The following is a 20800-nucleotide window of genomic DNA, read 5'->3' as shown; positions in this document are numbered from 1 at the left end:
CATCCCTATGCCTGTGTGTGACATGAAGGTTTTAGACAGCCTTGCTTTTTCTAGCATGCTTGAGGGGAAAATAACATGCTTTTTGTTTTATACCAGACATAAAACCAGCTTTCTGGTGCTGTGGCAATGGGTTCATGTTTTAACTTTGATAAGGAACTCCTACATGCTACAGAAGTCTGAGTGTCATAAAGCATGTGTTGGGTTGTAATTGTTTTTCAGTAGTAAAGTTACTCATGGATTAGAAGAAATCCTGAGTCTGAATTTGTTTGGTTATGTTTAAATGAGGTATGTAATCGATATTTATATTTTCATAATGCTTTAATCTCTAATATCTTCATATGTAACACTGGAGGCTTAAGCACCTGGTAAACTGTGCTGTAAGCTGAACATACTGAAGTGAAGCAATCTATTCTAAAGCAGATATATGCATTAGTCTATTTACTGAAAAGTGAGGAAATGTGGGGCATTGTTCAGGAAGTACAGGGAATTCAGGCAAAGAATATCCAATGTTTTAAAGCATAAAAATTGTAAGAAATTCATGGGAGAAAGTATATGCAGGAAAAATATTTTCAGTATAGTACATATCTAAATTATATATTACACACAGTGCAGCTGTGGTTACACATACAAATGATTTATGTGTGCAGAAATTTGAAATATGTTTTTCCATGATAATGCAGAATGGAAAAAAATAGTTTGAATTAAATGGTGCTGCAGAGTATGTTTAAGAATGTGTTTGTGTTTATGATCCTACAGTGTGTGGAAATATTTTTGTACTTCTCAGTATATTAATAATCTTTCCTTTCTGACAAACTTGGCGTTGATGGAAATATCTGTGTTTCTGTATGACTCATATTGTGGATCTTATTTCTCTGTGTTTTATTGATTCCTTATGTAAGCTCGTTCTATTTTTTTTTAAAAAAATATTTTTTAATTAGCTTTCTGAGGATTTGGTAGATCTTTAAGTACCACGTCATTGATGATCAGTTATCCTATACTACTGATACATTGTTTAAGCTTGGTAAATCCACTTCCTTGTTATGCTTTTGGCATGTTATTTTTGTCACTGAGCAACTGAAACTGAGTGTGTTTCCATGAAGAGGTCTGTAATCTCTGAATTGTAAGGCTCGCCGATATAGTCAGGCCGGAGTTGTATTTAAATATGCCAATAAGCTTTTCCTAAACTGTGATTAAGATTACCTAATGCAACAGTGGATGGATGTGTTTACTTTGCTTCGTCTTAAAATAAGCTACTATATGATGCATGTACATTTGTATGGGTGAGCGTTGGCTGGAGGAAAAGAATGCGTATACCTGCACGGTTAACTACTTTAAGATTCTTTTTTAAGTCTATTCATTCTGTATTATAAGTAAACATGCATATTTTCTTGGTCAATATAGATTGCGTCTTCTCAGTCTGACTTTTTTTGACTTGAGCATTAGAACCTAGTACCTATGTGTTGAGTGGCTCAATCCTGTCCATCACCCTGGAATCAGGAGTAGGGCACCCTGGCCTCTGTATCCCCTCCTTTAGGGAAGAAAGTATGGCATTTCTGCAGACCATCATGGCTGCTATTTTAAGATAATTTCATTCTGCTTAATCTATATTGATTTTAACCCCAAACTTTTGGGGGACAAAAGTGTGTAATAACATTTCACTATGTGGACCTAAATTTTTTTTTTTCTTTAATGCAAGTTCTGATTGTGGTTGACTAGGATACAGTCATTAAAAATCTATTACAAATTTCAGCACTTAAAACACAGTTTCTAATTATCTCACAATCCCTTAATTCAACAGTTAAAATATCTAAATGGAAATAAAATATAATTCATTAAAATGATGGTGTTAGAAATCTCAGTTTATCATATTGGATCACATCACAGAAAAGATTTAGTTTCAGAGATGAAATCACAGGTTAGATTACAAGTTGATGCTATCTGTCATGCAAGGGCAAAAGTGAGGCAGGAAAACATTGTTCCAGCTTAACCACAATGACGGCAAGATTTGTTTGTTCATCATTTATACTCTTTAACTGCGTATTAATAGTGAGAGCATTTGAAAACCAGAACCCACATGTGTTTCATAAAACGATTGCCTTGAGTTTTACCCATAATCAATTTTGCAATAATCTGGCCATGAACTCAAATGGTAGATATTGATCAAGCCTGTCTTCTTAGAATGCCAGTGCTGATAAATAGGATGCAAGACATAACATAACTATTGAGCTGTTTTCTACTAATGATCAATATTCTGAGGAAATGCATATGCTTCCTTATACAGGCAATGCTAGCATGTTTTTTTCCCTGAGCGCTAGACCAGATTCGTTGGTATCCTTTTTATCTCACCATTTAATATTAGAAAACATCAAGTTCTGATTTGTTTTGTTTTTGTTTCTTAATACAACTGATTTATTGGTTACTCACTGACATCAGCAAAAATGAGAACCATCTTGAAGGGAAACCTCTACCGTGAAAGACCAAAAATATAAAAAGATAAACACTCACAGAGTGATGATTATAATGGTTTGAGTTGACAAGGCTTTTGTGGGGAAACTAGGTAGTGTTTACTTGAAAAGAAAGAAAAAGAAAAGAGCAAAAGGAAGGGGGGGAGAGAGGAAAATGATGAGAAGAACATTTTCACTGAGATGATATATCCATTTCAAATAGAAGACACAAGTAGCCCAGGAAGCTTACACCTTACAGGAGGGAATGGGAGATCTTTTTTGTTTGGTTGGTTGGTTTGGTTTTTTCCATTGTTGGTTTTGTTTTGTTTTGAAAGGCTTAAACCCTAAGTACAGTTTAGAATAAATATTTCATATATCCATCTATTCATAGTCCCATTTTGACTACTAGAATAGAGATCTGTAGATGAACCAAAAGCCTTTATTTCAGCTGTTACTTACTGTTCTAGATATCAGTTCTCTTTTTATGTAAATTCAACATCTCAAAGAAAAAAAAAACCACAAAGTATTTTTGCTTTTATAATGTTAAAAAAAAAAAGCTTTTTAGAAAGAGTGTTTAAGAGGCATATTCCTTGATTAAGACAGTGAGGTGTGTTTTTTCTTTTTATTTTTGTTCTTGCAACAGTATACTATCCTGGACATATGTGCTTTTGTCTGTATGCTTAGTTCTCAGAGAACACAGTGATGTCCACAGTAATCAAAGTGTGTAATAAATATGGCTGGGCAAAAGCTTCTTCAGTTTCCTGGCTGCAATTTTATGTCATGCCTCCAGGCTATTGTAATTGGGAGTTGAAACCTATTAAGACATGTTGCTAGAGCATTTCCAAGGAGTGTCCAGATAGGTCAGACTCCCTGTTCAATAAAGGGGAAGATGCCCATGTCTGGAGCCAGAAATACTGAATTCTATGAAGTTTCCACGTGCAAGGGCAGCTGTGGACTGAAAATGTGTGCATATGTTTGTCAGGGGAACAGCTAAATGACAAGAGTTTTGCTCCTACACTTTGTCTTTCAATGTGACATCAAATCTGGGACCAAAAAGCTCTTTCAGGGTGTCCTCTAGGGGCCCAGGTAATGGAAAAAATATTTTTTAAAGCAAGGCAAAAACAATTACTTGAATTAATCTATTCTGGGGAAAAGTAGAAAACCCCAACCTCCAACAACAAATACGCAGAATTCTTTTCAGACTGGAAAGATCAATTTTGAACAATTGTTAGGCGAAGTATTCAGCCATCTCCACTAGATACAGCTGTGTTAACAAACTCTCATGATGGACAAGGACAGAAGCAGACTTCTGTGGTTGTCAATCTGCTACAAATGTATAAAGTGTATCTTATTTGCCCATCTGCATCTGTTAGTAAAAGCAATTGGACTTTCCAGTGGTGTGTGTCTTGCCTATACAAATTTCTGAGATGTTGAACAAACAGACCAACAGTAACTCTGAGAAATCTTAAGGGACTCACAAAGTGCAGGTTATTGCTGTACCAAGCTCTACAGCTGTAACTTCAGGATCTCTTTTCTGAAAATCCTTCTTTTCTGAAGAATTGTGTACTGTCAGTTGACTTGAAACTGAGTCTGAAATTCATTTGAATTATAAGAAGTAGCGTAATGATGTGTAGTTTTCTCTTGTATCAGTAACCAGCTCTTATGCATTTTCATTAGACGACACTAAACATAAAAGCCTAAATAATCCTAGAACATTGTATGACAGATAGTTGCATACAGCTTGCTCAAAGGTCGAGTTTCCTTTCCTCCTTACTGCTTTTCTTCACAGTTTGGCCCTGCAGGACCGAAAAGTCCAGAAAAGTATTCTCTGTTTTTTGTAACAACAGCCATAAAAACAAGGAACAATAGTATAGAAAAGTGCCACAATGCAGATTGTGCTTCTGCCTCTGTGGAGCAACTGCCAGGCAGACGGCAGATTGGTGCTTGCCTCGTAGTATTTCTTCTTCACACGCAGAACAGTGAAGCTGGACTAGAAGGGAAGGTAAAGACAAAATAACTGCTGATTCTGCTCTGCCTAGGCGAAAGCAAAGAACAGAGTCAGTTCATGTGTTAATTAGTCCCAGAGAGAGCAAAGGATGGGTGTGGTTATAAGGAAAGGAAGGCAGAAAGGGATTATTAAAAATAAAGGTCAGTGTAAGGGATGAGCAAAGAGGCAGAAAAGAGGAGAAGGAAGAGCAGATGGAAACAAAGAGAAAGGCTGAAGAATTAAATTTGGTCTGTCACTACATGTTGTACTTCTGTTATGAATGCTTCCTACCCTGATGATGATAACTACGAGGGATTTCAAGTTTTTCCATGTATCTGAAAAACTTAATGCCAAGAGCAGGATCATGAATAGGTTCATGCCCTGACCTTTCTGAATTCCCATTTTCTTGTCTAATGACATACCATGCAAGGATCTGTCTGATTTATATATAGAGTGTGACTGCTTAAAAAAGGTAGAAAAGGAGGGAGACAGACAATAACGACTGTGCATAATGGCATATTTAAATCTGCAGAGAAAGAATAGCAGCTTTGAGGGAAAGGTGTGTAAGCGTGAATAGAACGCAGTTCCCTGAAGGGCTATGATTGACGTGCAGATGACAGCCGATGAGCCTTCCAGCCAGCATACTTTCCATCGGCCAGAAATTACACACACTGGACCATGGCTTGAGAAGTGTCACTGATGTACAATGACCTACATTTGATGTAATTAATTGCATTATTTATTTACACACAGTTCCTCAAGTCTTGTCTTTAAAAGGCCCTGGGGTTCTTGGATCTCTTTCTGCACAAAGGGCTTTTCTGAACTGCTGCGGTTGACAGTAAGCAGTCAATGTTTACCAGTAGTTATCACGTGGTGGTGTCTAAAATACAGCACTGCAGTTTTCATTTGTGCTGGCGTTTGGCGATTACAGCAGTAGTTCAGTTTGCACAGAGCAATTGCTGTTTTTTCAGCCATGAGGTTTGTACATAGTGGGGAAAGAAAAAAATCTCTCTTTATGGAGAGCGGTCCTGTGTGCAGAGTCCTGTGTTCAGAATTAGATTATTGCTGATGACCATAGGGATTAAGTCCAGCCATTTGATTGAGGCTGTGTCTAGTAGAGATGAGCTATGATCTTTCTTGTTTTGGTTTGATGTCAGGGCTTCATTATGGTTGCCAACCAGCAAGCATTCAGCAGACGCTTAACCTATGCCACTGAATGCCCTATATGCAAGATTTTTTTCCAGTTCCAGGTGGAGTGGGATGAAGAGTGCAGTTTTTTGTGCTTAAATATTAGCAAGACATATAAATTAAAAAAATAAGTTCTGGATGTAAACTACCTTCTACCAGAAATATGTCAGTGAGATTTAATTCTGCTATTCAAAGTTGTGATAGCACACAGAAAATAAAGCAGTCAAACCCCTCCGTCTGCTGAACTTCATTGACTCCCTGGAAAGCTAATGTAATGTTCAGCAATGCTCAGGTTAGACTGTAGGTTTGCTGTTACAGTGATGTGTTTTCTAAGCTTCTTAAAGACATGTAAAGTGCACTTGCCCATCTCTAAAGACAATATATCACTTCCTCACTTTGTTTTTCAACACGGTTATTTTCTGAAGGGATCTATGAAAAAGTAATTTACTACATTATTTAAGAAATGTCTAATTATCTGCATTTTTCCTGAGAACATTTTTCTTTTAAGAGAAGAGTGTTTTGTAATCCTAGAAAGTGGAGGTGGTAAAAGCATAGCACTTCCTGCTTGTAGAAACATTTTTCACACTCTGACTCATTGTAAACTAAAATTGTAACTGAGAAAGGCAATATACTTAAAATTGTTCATTGGACGACCTTTCCTCTGGCTACTCTGCAGCCTGTGCTCTGTGTTTGCTTCCTATTCTGTTACACTGCCGTATTTTGATCAGGTGAATAATTCTAAACTTGCAGCTGTGGGATCGGTAGGTTTGGATGCAAGGATTTCAACAGTTTTGTGGGAGGCAGGTGTTTAGGGTGACTTGAAGGGATGAAGATTGAAAGTATCCGATCCACATGCCAAAGAACCATGGTTTGCACAGAGGAAAGTGAGCAATATGACTGTAGGCAAAGAAGTGATTTCTCATCACTTAATCAGCACAGGGACAGATGCATGTGAAATGGAGGTGTTAATATTAGAGAGATTTGTTTTCCTGTAGAGGGAACCTGCAGATTTTCCTCAGTGTGACTGGACATTTTGGCTGCTCTGAAGGCCTGGAACACTGTTAGCTGTTTTTTCTCCTCCCTCTCTCACAATGTATTTGAGTGGGGTGTCTTGGTGTTTCAAATGCAGAAGGCCAAAATTTGCCCTGTCTCACTACATCCAGCAATTTTAATACTAATGGGGTTCACAAATAGTAACAGTGTTTTTGGCATTTCAGTAATGAAGTGTGTCTAGGAGACAAGTGTATTGTAATTTTTTTCCCTTCAGTTGCTGCTGTGTTTTGGACAGCCCTCAATTTCTGTCAGTTGGAGCGATCCTTTCCCTCTACTCACTGAACACCCTTCCCAACAACCCCCCAATCCTCTTTCTCTATTTTTTTTTTCTCAACCCTTTAATATTTTTTTTCTCTCTACTTACACATTTAAAGTGCATGAAAACCTTGACTGAATTCAGGTCCCCTTCAGAATTGCTTCTTGCACTCTTGTGAATTAGGGCAGAGGAAGGGGGGGAGAGGGAGGGGGGGACAGAAGTTGTAATTCTGCTTTCTATGTTAAGGCTTCAAATATTTGGATTTTCTTTTTAAGCATATAACTTTCTCTCTTTCCCTCTCTCTGTCCATGAGTGTGTGTATACAGATACACAGATATATGCATATATATACACACACACATACATATATATAGGCTCCTATCTTGTCTCTCACAGGCCTGAGGGTCTGTTGGACTATGCATAACATTATCCAGTTTGATTCCCTAACTGTCCTGTTTTACCACCTTGTTATTGATGTTGCCAGTCATGAAGAGGTTTGTTTCAGCATGGTTGAATTCAGTGGCACAGTTAGTCTCTCATTGGAAATATCTGTGTCACATTATTCTCTCTCCAGATGTACTTGAAATTTTTTCAGTTTTCCTGGGGTGAATCCCATTTTATCGTCTGGCTAGCTTTTTCTAGCCCCCTCAGTTCCTGTAATATTAAATCTCTGTGGGGTTTGTAAAACCTTCAAATAAATATGGTCTGCATTTTAATTAACTTGGTGTTTACCAGATCTTTATTAAAGGTGAAATAAGAGCAGACTGACGGCTAACCTTCACAGGTCTTCACTCAACATTTTTCCATTTTGTCTTTGCTCTTTGTTTATAATTCATCAGGCAGTTTTTGGTTCATATTTTTTTTTTCTTGAATATTTAAAACAATATTTTTATTGCTTTGGTTTGATATGCAGGATTTTGGGGGATCTGATTTGTAGACAGTGGTGCTCATTGCCATCAAATTTGTTATGAAAGGGCTGGGCTAGGAGCAGGAATGTACTTCGGTGAACTGTTGTGCTGGTTTTAGGTCTAATTTTATTATTATTTTCATTTTTACTTTTTGAAATAGTGATCGTAGCATCATTTTCTTCCTTATAAATCTACTCTGCTAGTGGCTTGTGATCTTGTCACCTTCCTGAATGGCAGTGGATAAGTAGATGGCCACGTTAAGCACTGTATGCTTGAGGTTTCCCATCAAAACTCTGTCTAACCTGACCAAACAGCCAATGAGCTCTGACAGTTTTGATATAAGGGGACAAAATTGATGCATGAGATTCTTTTTAATGAGTGCGTGCCTTACTACCCAGAATGTTTTATACTGTACAGGTTTTGCCTCTGTACCTGGTTTAGGTGCACTCTGAGAGGGGTAGAATGTCAAAACTGCCACCAGCCATGATTTTTTGGGTTATTTTTAATACATCAAGGAGATACCTGCAGCTGACAAAACCAGTATTTTCCAGTGTTGTGCGTTGTATCAGGTAACTGATTTAAACTAAAATGCCATTGTGGAGTACGGTACTATTAAGTAGATAAACCTACAGATTTTTAGGGCTGTAGATGGCCATATAGATGCTCATTTGGTTTGTCTTCTCCATCAGGAGTCCAATTTTAATTGAAAAGCTCATTAGAAGCATGACTTATTAGAAAGAATTGGAAGTACCTATCTGGTAGAGCTTTATTTCATTTGCTGTGACATCAGTGTCGTATCCCTGTTGTTTCACCTGGGTTGCTAAACTATAAATGCACATTTTAATAGCATGTATGTTTTATCATTGGAGGAAGGTTACAATGAAGGCTAGGTGCTCTTTTAGTTAGAATTTTTTTAAAGCCTGCGATCTGGTAGGTGAACTGCAGCTGTGTAACTGCACTGGGGTGACACAGGGGCAGATGCTCTGTCCTGCTGCAGAAAGGGAAGGGATGCAAAGGCTAAACAATTTTTCTTGCAAACAGGTGCTGTACCAAAAGTGCTTTAGGTTTTGCTAGAAAACTTAAAGCTACAGAATTTCTGACAAAAATGAGAGTACAGGAGAAGAAAGATTGAACCTTTTAGATGTTCTTTCCCACCATCAAAATTAATTATAATTGCAATTACAAATATTTTTCATGGCAAAAATAGCCTACCAGTTTGTTAGTTCATGTTTGTTTGGTTTGAAATGGGTTCTGCATGTTTTTACTATGCACTTGAACACTGTTTGTGTTGAATGTGTTGAAATGTTTACTGCAGGCCATGGAGACTGACATGATGCCATGCTTTCAACTGGCAGAGGAGTGTGATCCACACAGACCTGTCAACAAAAGCAGGTCAGCAGGATAGAGCAAGAAAAAAAAAAATCAATAAATCTTTGAATTAATCATGCAGCTGCCAGAGAGAATTATGGGTGCATGAAATGAAGCATGTAGGTATACATCTACGGCAACTTATTCTCTCCTACCTCATTGTGTCCTTTTCTTTTCTATGCCTGCAAGTTTTCGTTCACCTACAGTCATCTGAATCACTCTCTGTTTATTTGGGTACCTTCATGGAATACTCACTGTTCATTTTAAAGTAACTAATTCAATATGGGTCACAGATATCCCTCTTATTTTTTTCTCTCTGCACTGCCACTTTTCTCACTGACTGTTGTGCTCACTCAATATGAATTAATACAGGAAGTTCACCTCTGCCTAAAACTAAGAATGCACATCTTGTGCAATGAATTGGACCGAAAGCAACTGCTGCTTTGGTGAACAGAGGAGTTAAAAATTCATGCCTGTGCTGCTGACGTCTCAGGTGAGCGGCATCCTTGCTGAGCTCTTCTGCAGCAGTGCGGCTGGGAGATGAGCTCTGACCTGAACAGGGCTAAACTCACCCAACCTGGGCCAGAACCCCCTCCATGGGTCTCGTTCCCGGTTCTGCCTCACAAGCAGCTGTGGTCAGTTAACATTACTATCAAGAAGGAGCATTTCACACCTTGCTCTCTGAAGCTGGACAGCAATCAGGTGCAACCATACAGAATTAAAAGAGCAGCTCAAGAGGGAATAATTTGACACTAGGGACATGCTTGAGAGGACTGTGAGGAATTATGAGTTGAGATGCATCCTGTGTATATCTTTGTGATTTCAGCTCTGTGCTTTGGTTTCATTGTCTCCTCCTCGTCAGAAGGATTTATCCTTAGTTGCGGTGCCCTGGAGGGATTGTTCTGTACCGCTTCCCCATGCAAAACTTGAGTGTTTTACTGCTGCCCTGCTTCTGGGTCTGGTATTGAGGAAGGATGGTAAAATTAATGTTCCAGCGCCTTTAAATCTTTGTCTGCTCTGAAGGCAGAGGTCCCTCCTCTGTGCCTAGCTTAACTCTCCAGCTGCAGAACTTGGTCATCCGCTATGGCAAGGATGTCTCCTTGGCTCTCTGCCCGGGATCGAGTCTGGCTCTCTTCCAGTTGGGGAACAGCCCAGTACTGGATGCTCACTTTCACTGCAAATTCAAATTCATTTTCCTCTTTTATCCATGGCTTTCTTTGCAAACACATAGTGATAGTCATAAAATCCCTGAGAACAATTACCCTGCTACTTGTGGAAGGTCAGGGCAAGCTCTGTTCAGGGATTATGTATTCCAGCAGGGAAAACAGAGCTGACATACAGCTCTCTTGTTTTTCAATTGTGTGCCTAGGGATTTTTAGTATTTCTAAATGTTTTTCCCCCTTCTCCATTAAAACAGAGAACCAAATTCCTGACACACTTAGAAAATACATTTGAGTTCAGATGTAGAGCGGATTTTTTTTTTTTTAATTTTTGAATTAACAAAGAGACAAATAGACTATAATTTTCTAGGGGCAGAGAAATTTTTTTACTGCTCTCCCTTTGTGAAATGTTCTGCCCAACTGTATCTAGTTAAATACTATTGTTTAGTAAATGCCCGTTTTAGTCTTCAAAGAGATATAACCCGTACAAAAGTAACACCTTTTTTTCTCCTGATATTTTTCTTGCAGCTGATCCTCAAGGTAATACCTGAGTGATAATAGTGGAAAAAAAATTCCCCCTGTTTTTTAGACTTAGTTTTTTTGTGGCTGTAAGAATGTTTTGTCTTTACTGAGAACTGAGAATCCTTCAATGTACTCTATTTTCTCTTCTGATTTATAACTGTTTTTCTTAAAATACTGACAAGAAAGACATTTGTCTAACACTTAAAAAGTATTTCTAAGATTAAAAAAAATAGCACCAACTGAAGCTCTAAAAATCACCATATGGAAATATACAACTATACTGTAAGTAAAACTGAGCCTTTAAATGTACAAAATAGTATACAGATTTTTAAAAATCAATAAAACTATATAGATATATTCTATACAAAGAAATACTCATTTGTTCTGAAAGCAAAACATTTCTGTAAAATGAATTTTCAATTTGGAATTTCACAAGAGTGTAAGAGTTTTAATAAGCATAACAATTTTCACATGTATGCATAACAACATTTAATATTTTGAGATTATAATGTGTTTATATGAAATATTTTTCAATTCATTCTGAAATATAATAGAATACAGCAGCAGCTGCTAGTGTGAGGGGAGAGGTTAGGAAAAAGAAAATAGTGGGGAAAAACATGAAAAAACAAATGCTAACTTTGTATTGTATTTAAACGTGGAAGTAATGGAAAAATCCAGAGAAATAAGGGGTTTAATCATCTGCTTAATCCTTCTTGTTCTGCTTAAATGTTTTTTGAATCCATAAATGTGCTGGATATCTTGATATCTTTGCTGCTGAAAACAAATAAGACTTGGATTTTCTTAGAAAAATTCAGTCAGAACAAGAGAAGCAAAACCGATCTTCTTTTCAAAGTGGGTATTTGTGACTTGCTGAAAAGCAATTTCAGGGCTGGGAAGCAAAAGCACACCCATAAATAAGAAGTGATAGGATAACGCGTGCTGTGTCACAGCACCCATTCAGCACTTTTATAGAATGAGTGAGAAAAAGAGAACCCCTCTAAATGTCAGCGGCCCATCGAGATTTTGTGAGATGTTCTGTGCATTTTCAAAAGGGATTTAAGAAAAAGAAGTTATTCACTAGATTTTTCTTTCCTGCTCTTTCATGAGTGTCCTCCTTTCTTGCATGAGGCCTATTTATTGATAGTAATTCTGTGCATCCTTTTTTAAGTGCTAAAGGAACTGGGTATCTTGAGTCTGGTAGAAAATCAGGGAAACCTTTATTCCTGCCTATTTTGATATCTCTTTTCTCTTATGACAAACCCAAAGCCCCTTTGAGTTAATTAGAATTATTATTACCCTCATTTTACATACAGGGAAACTGAAAAACAAAGAACCTTCAAGATTTCATCTGTTTCTCATAGAGGCTGCTGCAAACACTCAGGCAGGATCTCTTAAAATAAAGTCCTTTTTACTTGTACCCATGCTTTCTGTTTCTTCCCAAGTACTGGAATAGGAAAAGGTATAGAATTAAATGTGAAGGAGGTTAAGGAATCCTTGATAATTTGGAGGGAATGCTTTATATTCTCATTAAAAAAACAAATACTGCATGTAGTCAGTGCTTCAGATTTGTGTCTACAGAGCTCTTGTTGCCTTGGCCTGGAGCTCCCTGTGTAAGGATATAGATGGTGAAGCTCAACGGGAGAGGTGGGTTTTGCAAAGCATTGTTTGTAGTTGTAGTCAGCTAAAAGAAGATGAAATGTTTTGCCTTTGCTGTGTCACTTTCTTACTACATCTGATAGGTAATAACAAATTGTTGTAAGGAAACCACAGCAAGATAGGGCCATAAATGTACATGCCCTAAATTTGTCAAAAACAAACAAATAATCAGCACGTTATGTGGTTTTAATAAATTTTTTAAAAATTGCATTTAGAATCAGAAATGTCTTCTTTCTCTCTGTCTCAAGGAAGTTTTTTTTTCTCTGTCTCATGATTAATGTCCTTTGCAGGAGACTTGTAGAATTTAAGGTGTACCTGAGTTATTTGGACATTTTTTCTATCAATTATTTTGTTAGGGAAAGTGTGTACTTGCATGGGTTAAAAATTAGGTCTTCCTATTGAAAAAATCATGTTTCAGCCAAAACCCCCAAAGAAATAAAAGTCTGTAAGGGATGCAGAAAAAGCCAGAACTTTTCAATATTTTCAAAATTAAGTATTTTCCTGTTTTCATTTCAGAGAAAACTGCTTGAAAATTACTTGTGTTTTTACAGAAAAAAAAATCTTAGGATAAAAAAGTTGCATGACTTTTGTTTGATTGCTCAGTTCCATTATCAATCTTAGCAGTGTTTTTTTGATGTGCTGCTTATTCTTCCCTTTCCTCCATGAACTGCTTTGGGAAAAGGAGTAGTGAATGTTTTGGGTTAATTAACATACAGATGCTAACAAAGTCCTCCAGAACTTCCAGATAGGACACTTCTGTGAAACAAAATTGCCAGAGTTCAGAAAAATTTTGTGTGCAGTCATTAAACTGCACCATTTATCTGAGATGCTCTCCTTAAATAAAATCAATGCTATTTTCGCATTTCCCTAATGGGAACCTATTAAGCTAAGTACACAGGCATTTTTAACCTCAGACACATCACAGTAGCAAGTCAGTACTGGATTCAACCCAGTGTATAAATGAGGAGCATTGAAATACATGATCCTGTGTCTGGGCAGTTTGGTTCCTGGATTTGGAAGTACTTTGCTGATGCACTGTGTCACATCAAGATTCTAATCTAGATGATAATTTAAGCCCTTCCTTCTCTAATACTCTGCCTGATATCTCTTTCCTGCTTGACAGTTATTATGGAGTATCTTTCAATGCTTCTGTTCAGAATTCTTGCCTTCTGGAGTTCATAGATGCCCATAAAAATAAATTCTGGATTCAAACTTGGCTTCAAATGATTTTAATTTGAATGATGTACAATCTATTAGGCCAATGAAGATTTACTGTCTTTAAAGTCAGTAGGGATGGGAACTGCAAAGCAGTCTAGGAAAGGCTGGCTGTATGAGTATATACCATGTGAATAGAATGGAGTGGGAAACTAGAAGAGCAGGGGAAGAAAAAGTGGTTTAGATTTATTCTGATTTGGGAAACACCTTTTTGGAACAAGGAATAGAGCAATCAAATTCAGAATGGAACAGTGGCAAAATGTGTAGAAGAGATATAAGCCAAGATACAGACAGCAAAAAAAAAAAAAAGGAGGCAACTTTCTCACACTGCAATAGGTATCTCATTAGTTCTCTGTAATGGCACCCTAAAAGCACTGGCATGAGTGTTGCAGGCTTGGAGGAGCAGGGCATTGAGGAACTCGGGCCCTCTGCAGAACCATTTTCTGATTTGTGGTTGTTTACTCACTCAAATTCTGGCAGGGAGCTGAAGTGACTGCAGAGAGCTCACCCTTGAAGTTTATGATCTGCTGTCCTTATGGGCCTAGCATGTGATAAAATACAGGGTTTGCGTTCTGATTTGCCATCTAGGATGGTGGCTATGTGCTGAGTGCTAAACTTGAATATGGAATGATTTATGGATGGTAACATGGCATTTATTCTGCAGCCTTGGGAAGGGTGCACCAGTCTTGGAGGAGTGTTTACCCATGACACAGCCCCTCCAGAGCTCCTCTAACAACCATAGGCAGGGGTGGAAAAGGCAGATAGCATTGGATGTGGTGCGGCATCTGTAGCAGCTGGCTTCTTGCTTCCTGCTCTCTTGCTGTGTAACTTTTTCTTATGCCAGTGTTACATGGAGTTGCATCTATAAATACCAAGCTGTTTTGAAGAAATCCTTTTAATTGATTTCTTGCTGATGGGTTCAGTTGAAGCCTGCGCCTCTGAACATCTGGCTAAACTTTGGGAAATGCCTCTGTAATATGGAGAGCAAAGCAATGGATTAAATTTCAGTAAAGAGGTTTGCCAGTGCTAATGACAGTAGGCCCAATTGGCTGAAGAGCCCTGCAATGGACCAGCTGTAGCTTAATTAAGCAAGAACTAACATGACCCTCAAGTGGCCTGCATTGGCTAAAACATGAGCTCCCATGGTGGTTTTTCTTGGGCCCTTGTCAAGATCCAGAATAACTCTGGGGTCACAAACTCTGGTGCTGCTTTCATGTTGAGTGAGCTGTCTCAGATGTCTCCACTCTTGGGCCCCCATATAATAGCCGTGAGCATGACCCAGATTTTTCTAAAAATAAGTGGACTTTTTCATTTGTTCTGTTGTAATTAAAAGGGTGGCTGTAAAGTTTTCTTAGAACACTTAAGATAAAAAGTAGACAGTCCCCTTCCCCCTCCCTCTTGGACACCAGTGCAGATAAGTCCTTGGATGTAGAAAATTTGAATTTACAGACACATGAAAATGTTGTTTTGATAAATCACATGCATCTTTCAGTGGCTCAAAGGATATTAAAATGTCACAGTGAAGCAAATCAGCATTCTCATTCTTTATTCCTGTCTTTGAGGATACACTTTGCAAACTATGGAGAAAACAGATAATTATGTCTAGGAATTAGGAGAGTCAGAATATTGCTGTACTGCAGTGAACAATTAATGATATTTATCTCTCGCATAAGGCTTTACACTTTTCCTAAATAAATCTCTTCCTATGGAGTTAAGTAGTAATTCAGTAAGTGTTATCTCAATTTTGCACATACCGAAACTGAAACACTGCATGAGCATGGGGAAAACGTCAAATCTGCCTCAAAGCATTTGCTAGATTTTAAATTCTATATGTAGGTATAATCTTGGTCTTCATTATACATACTTTAGGCCACATGTTCAAAATGTTTCTCTCACTAAGTTTTTGTTTTATGTTTGTTTCTATAGACCTCTCTTGATTTGGGCTCTTTTGGGATTTTACTTTGAATACTTTAAGACATGAAAAAGTAAGAAATCACCTATTTTATGTTCATACTCATTTACTCCCACCTGTAAATTCTTATAATATTTGTAAATCTACCTAAACATTGCCAAATGCAATACAAGCAAAGCAAGGAATTATAAAACAGAAGCTTAACCAAGGGGAGGAGGAAGTGGGCAAATTAAGGAATAAATTGAGGTATACTAATTTTTGCCGTCTTCCTATTTGACTCAGAAAATGTTAAACTTAAATCTACATTTCAAGGTTTTTTGAACGCTGTAGAAAAATCCTGAGCTTTTTGAAGCAAAGGGTAACTTTTATGTTTTGTCAGCACTGTATTCTCTAAAGATGCACAAAAACTTCTTTCTGATAGCTCCATTTGGCTGTAGTCTAAAACCAGTTTTGGGAAACAGTAGACAGACAGAGCCAAGCTTGAAGCCATTGGACTTTTGGCAGGAAGCTCCTCCTTACACACTGTCATTGTTTGGTGTGGTGTTTTCTGGTTTTTTTTAATACTCATAGTACCAAAATAAACAAGAGAGAGGTTACTTAAAAAGATAAGAGTAACTTGCAGTCTAACAAATTTACCTATATATACTCTTTTTTTTGACCAGCACTGACTTTTTAAATTGATTCTCTATGATATAGAGAAGGAGGACCTATGAGAGACCACAGACACCAATGACTTGAGTGACTTAAATGACTTGCATTTATAAAAACAAACACTTTAGAATACAAATTGAAACAGCCACATCAGAAACAGAAAGTAATTTAAACTTTATGCAAGTTGGTAAAAATTCAATGTTGATGACTTTTTCTTTTTTAATAAATGGTGTTATATGTTCCCTGACATTGTAGGTGAAATGAATAGTGGCATCTAGTTTAGAGTAAATTATTAGACTATAGAAGCCCATGCTTTTGGAATAGCCTTATCCTGTAAATAAAGACAATAAATCAGACCTTTTGATTAGCCCTCACCTGTTAAACATCCTATATAAAGCTGTCCTGGCTACAGGTGGAATATTTAGCAACTCATAGATTAGCAAATGGCAATTTTTACTGTTGTAGCTGTTTGTCATTGGCCCTCCTATTCTAAATGGATGACACAACTTCTCTCTTTGGGGCATGTGGCTCCTCTTTTTATGTTTACTTGCCTATCTGAGGAAAAGCAGCACGTTCCTTCAGTGAAGAATAAGGAGCTTTTGGGGTATACTTGTGTAACTGAGGTCAGAATGTGCCCCTGTAACAAGTGCAAGTCTCCCTCAGAAATCCCCATGATGACAGATGAAGCTCACTTTTGTGAAGTGAAATTCTGATCTCTTTCAAGTGGAAAGCTCCTAGATCAGGAAGCTATGGTGAAAAAAATTGTCTCATTGAGTTGGATTTTACTCTTTACATACATTATTCTAAGTTGACTGTCTGGATGATGTTCCAAAACAAAACAAACAAACAAAAAAACAAAACAAAAACAAAAACAAAAAAAAGGAAAGTTTCCTGCACTCTGAGGAAAGAATATTGGTTTCTTACAAAAATAACGTTATGGAATAGGAAACAGAGAAAGAGGCCTTCAGAAAAGTGGGCCTCAACTTAGTGGTAGGCAGTTTATTTCTCAAGTAATACTGCCAGTCCATGCACATGGGAAGTCATAAATGGCACTATGTTTGCTTAACTTGAGGTTTTGTATTACTTTTATTTGGTAAAGCTTTTAGAGAAACTCTGCAGATGTCAAATATGGAACCTGACATTTTTATTTATAGTGTTCCTAATCTAATAGGTTCGGTTGTCTTGATTTCACACCTAATTTCTGAAAATATTGTGACTAGACAGGGTTCTAAAACCCACTATAATATAATACCTGTTGACAGAGCTGATTAAGACTGAAAACAGAGAAAAGTAAGTACCCTAGTATGTGTCAGAGGTCACTGAAAAAGCTTATTCAAGGCTGCTGATATAAAGCAGCTAGATATTCTGCTATCTATGGATGTTTTGAAAAGTGAATTGCTCTTTAATGGAATCCTCTTTTCATTGGACTGTCACCACTGACTGCTCTATTATGTGTTCAATTATTACTCATTTAAAAAAATATGACTTGTTCTGAAGAATGATATTTTTAAAAAAATGAAATGGTGAAAGTTTGGAAAAATGTTGTAGCTGTTACACAATATGCTAGCTGACTTCCCTATTGTGAACAAAAGCAGTTATTGTAGAGGTCCTATTTTATGCAAAGGCATAGTTCTTTTCTTTTGCCTCAAAGGGTGGATGATTTCTATTTTAACAGGGAAGGATACACTTGACCTCCATAATCGTTTTGTGTTGGAAAGACTGAATCACACCGATTTAGTGCTGCTACTACCGCTTCCTCTTTCACAAATGTGTGCGTTCCTCCCTTTTTACAGTGTGTGCTGAATTTTAGTTTGTGCATAACCAGGCTTCACATTGACAGGAAAATTCACATTAGTTGCATACAAGAGGGAAGACAGAAAAAGGCAATAAGATTACGTATACTGGATGTGGAAGCAGCCAAGTACCTGACTTCTCCAGGTGCAATGTCATGCAAATATATAACCTTGATGATGAACCCCATGTAGCCTCCTTCTTACTGGAAATGTCAAACATTCTTTCCTGTGTAAAAGTCAGGTTACTTATTTTTGTTTTGCTCAGTTCAATCTAAAAAGATGTGTTATAAACCCTCCTCAGGTGCTTAACATTTGTGTTAAAACCATGGTTATTAATCAGAGAGAAAATGAATAAAGGGACCTCATTTTGCAAAGCTTCTCAGTAATTTTGTTGTGCAATGAAAATAATTCTGGCAGTGCTCTCTTCCTCTAGTAAGCATGGGGACATGGATTATTATTCACCACAGTCTCCTGATGAGACATGTCAGTCTCTAGGTTTCAGCAAATGAGGCAACTGCCTAGGGCAGAGACTGCCAGAAGGGGCTAAATGTCCTTGGCCACACTCCCTCTTTCCCCACAGCATGGGTGAGCCTCGGGAGGGGTTAGGAATAGTTTGCATTCCACCATCACTTCCAGACGCAGAGATCTGCAATACTCACTTCTGCTTTTTATTGTGTATTGTGACAGTGATCACTTGAGGTGTTGCTGCATGACAGGACAGTCTGCATCAGGACCATAAGAGAAATTTCTCTGGACTCCACCAAGGTCTCAGGCATGCTATCTTCTGCAGTTCCTCCGGGAATCCTGTATTTCTTTCTCCTGTCTCTAAGGAGAAAACACAGCATGCTGTTGTATCTCTCGGCTCAGCTACTGCCTGCCCTTCAGGAAGGGAGCTGTTGTATTGCTCTCTACTGAGCAGACCTTGAGAAAAATCACCTAGCATTCCTTACTAAAGATTGAGTACTGTGGGACTGTGACCTGTGTGCGCGCATGCGTGTGTATGTGTGTATACGTGTATAGGTAAAGGGAAGGCAGAGGAGAGAATGATGGATGGGAGAGTGTTCCTATTAATTGCTCCTGCTCCTCCTTGCTGAAAAAAGTCTACCTGGAGACATGCTTCAGCAATAGATGACTGCACCAGAATATGAATGGGGACAATATGGTCTTTATGTTGTCCTTTGTAAATGGATTATTGCCTTCTGGCTGTGGTTTACTGTCACTAGCGTGTTGGGTTTGTAAGCAGAAGGTTGTGCCTTCCAATCAATTGCCTAAAAATGGAAAATCCCTCTCTTGTGTATCCATATTTTAAAAAGAGATGCTGGCTGTTTTTATGCAGACAGAACATATACAAAGGTAGACGGTAGCTTCATATAACTCGTTATCTTTGAATTTTGCTTTTAAACAAAGCAAGCAAAATCTGAAGCATATTTCAGTGTGTAGGTCAGAAAAATTTGTGTCTCATCTAATGATAAGCGAAGGACATCTGGTTATACCATCTATCAGTCTATCGCCTAGAGCAAGAGATATTCAAGTTTGACATGTCTGTTTTGGGAGGGGGAGAGAGGAGAGCAGAGGTAGCAGACTTTTATCAAAATGCAGGAGCTGAAGTTGTTGATTTCCTTTGTTTTGTTTTAGATTTTTTTTTTCCCCGAATCAGTTATAATTGTATTTACTGTGTTCACTCTTTGTGGATGATACCCACAAAGCTGATCAACACTTCCCAAAAGATATTAAATTAAAATAATTTGAACATTAAGAATGTTTGAACACTACTTTTTAGTATTATTCTAGATTTAAGTTACCAAGGATTCTTTAAGTGAGCAGTTCCTTCTCATTAGTATTAAAAAAAAATCCTAAAAGATAAAACTTCTTTACTTACACTTAGGTATTGACAATGTTCCCCTAGAGTTCAACATGAGTCAGAATGGCAGTATGGCTTGCTTATGATTTATAGTTGCTACCAGATTATGGATTAATTCACATATAGTGTTGCTAATCCCAATGAAAAGATGAACATTTGGGAATTAAAAAATAGTTCATAGTTTCTAAATAGTATTTTGCATTACTAAAATATGTTATTTTCTAGGTTTCTGGTACTTGCCATGCAATCAGTTCATACAGACTTCTAAAATTTTTAAAATGGATAATGCGTAGTCTTTTTTTCTCGTTTGTGTGTGTCGTTTCTTGGTTTTGAATTATTTGGGTTTTTTTAATTTTTCCTTCACAAAATATTCAGGTAGTGTGCTACATTGTGACATTTCTTTTAGATTATGTTAGTTACATCCCTTTTAAAGTAATATTTTGACATCAGGAAAGTTGATTGTTGCTTGGGTTGTGTTTTCTTTTCTCTTCAAATGAAGAATACCTTTAGAACCAGCTTTCTGGTTTTATATCTAAATCTCTTTGAATGCTCCTGATTTATTTGAAGGCGTTGTTTATTAGAGCCTGATTTGTGTACCTTGTTTGAAAGCTACCTTCTGGAAAGCAAATGAAGGGTATGAAGAACAGCCGATAACTTCCTTTGATCCTTTTTTTGATTATGGACTTGTACTTGTCTATATGATTCCTCTGGTGACCAGAAAGCTAGTCAAATTATTGTGTTACAGGTATGAGTAACTAGAATTGGGGCAAATAAAGAGGTGGCTTTGTTGTAATCTATAAAACTCTTCTTTTATCGCTTTCTAATT

At 37.5% G+C, this 20800-nt stretch overlaps 1 protein-coding gene across 3 annotated transcripts in view; it reads left to right on the top strand.

The window, feature by feature from the left end:
* Positions 1-20800, top strand: part of DSCAM (DS cell adhesion molecule) — a 394607-nt gene that overhangs the window by 5367 nt on the left and 368440 nt on the right. The gene's annotated exons all lie outside the window — the stretch shown is intronic.

Source organism: Phalacrocorax carbo, chromosome 1 (genome assembly GCF_963921805.1).
Source record: "Phalacrocorax carbo chromosome 1, bPhaCar2.1, whole genome shotgun sequence".
NCBI lineage: Eukaryota > Metazoa > Chordata > Aves > Suliformes > Phalacrocoracidae > Phalacrocorax > Phalacrocorax carbo.
This window is presented reverse-complemented; position numbering and strand designations above follow the sequence as displayed.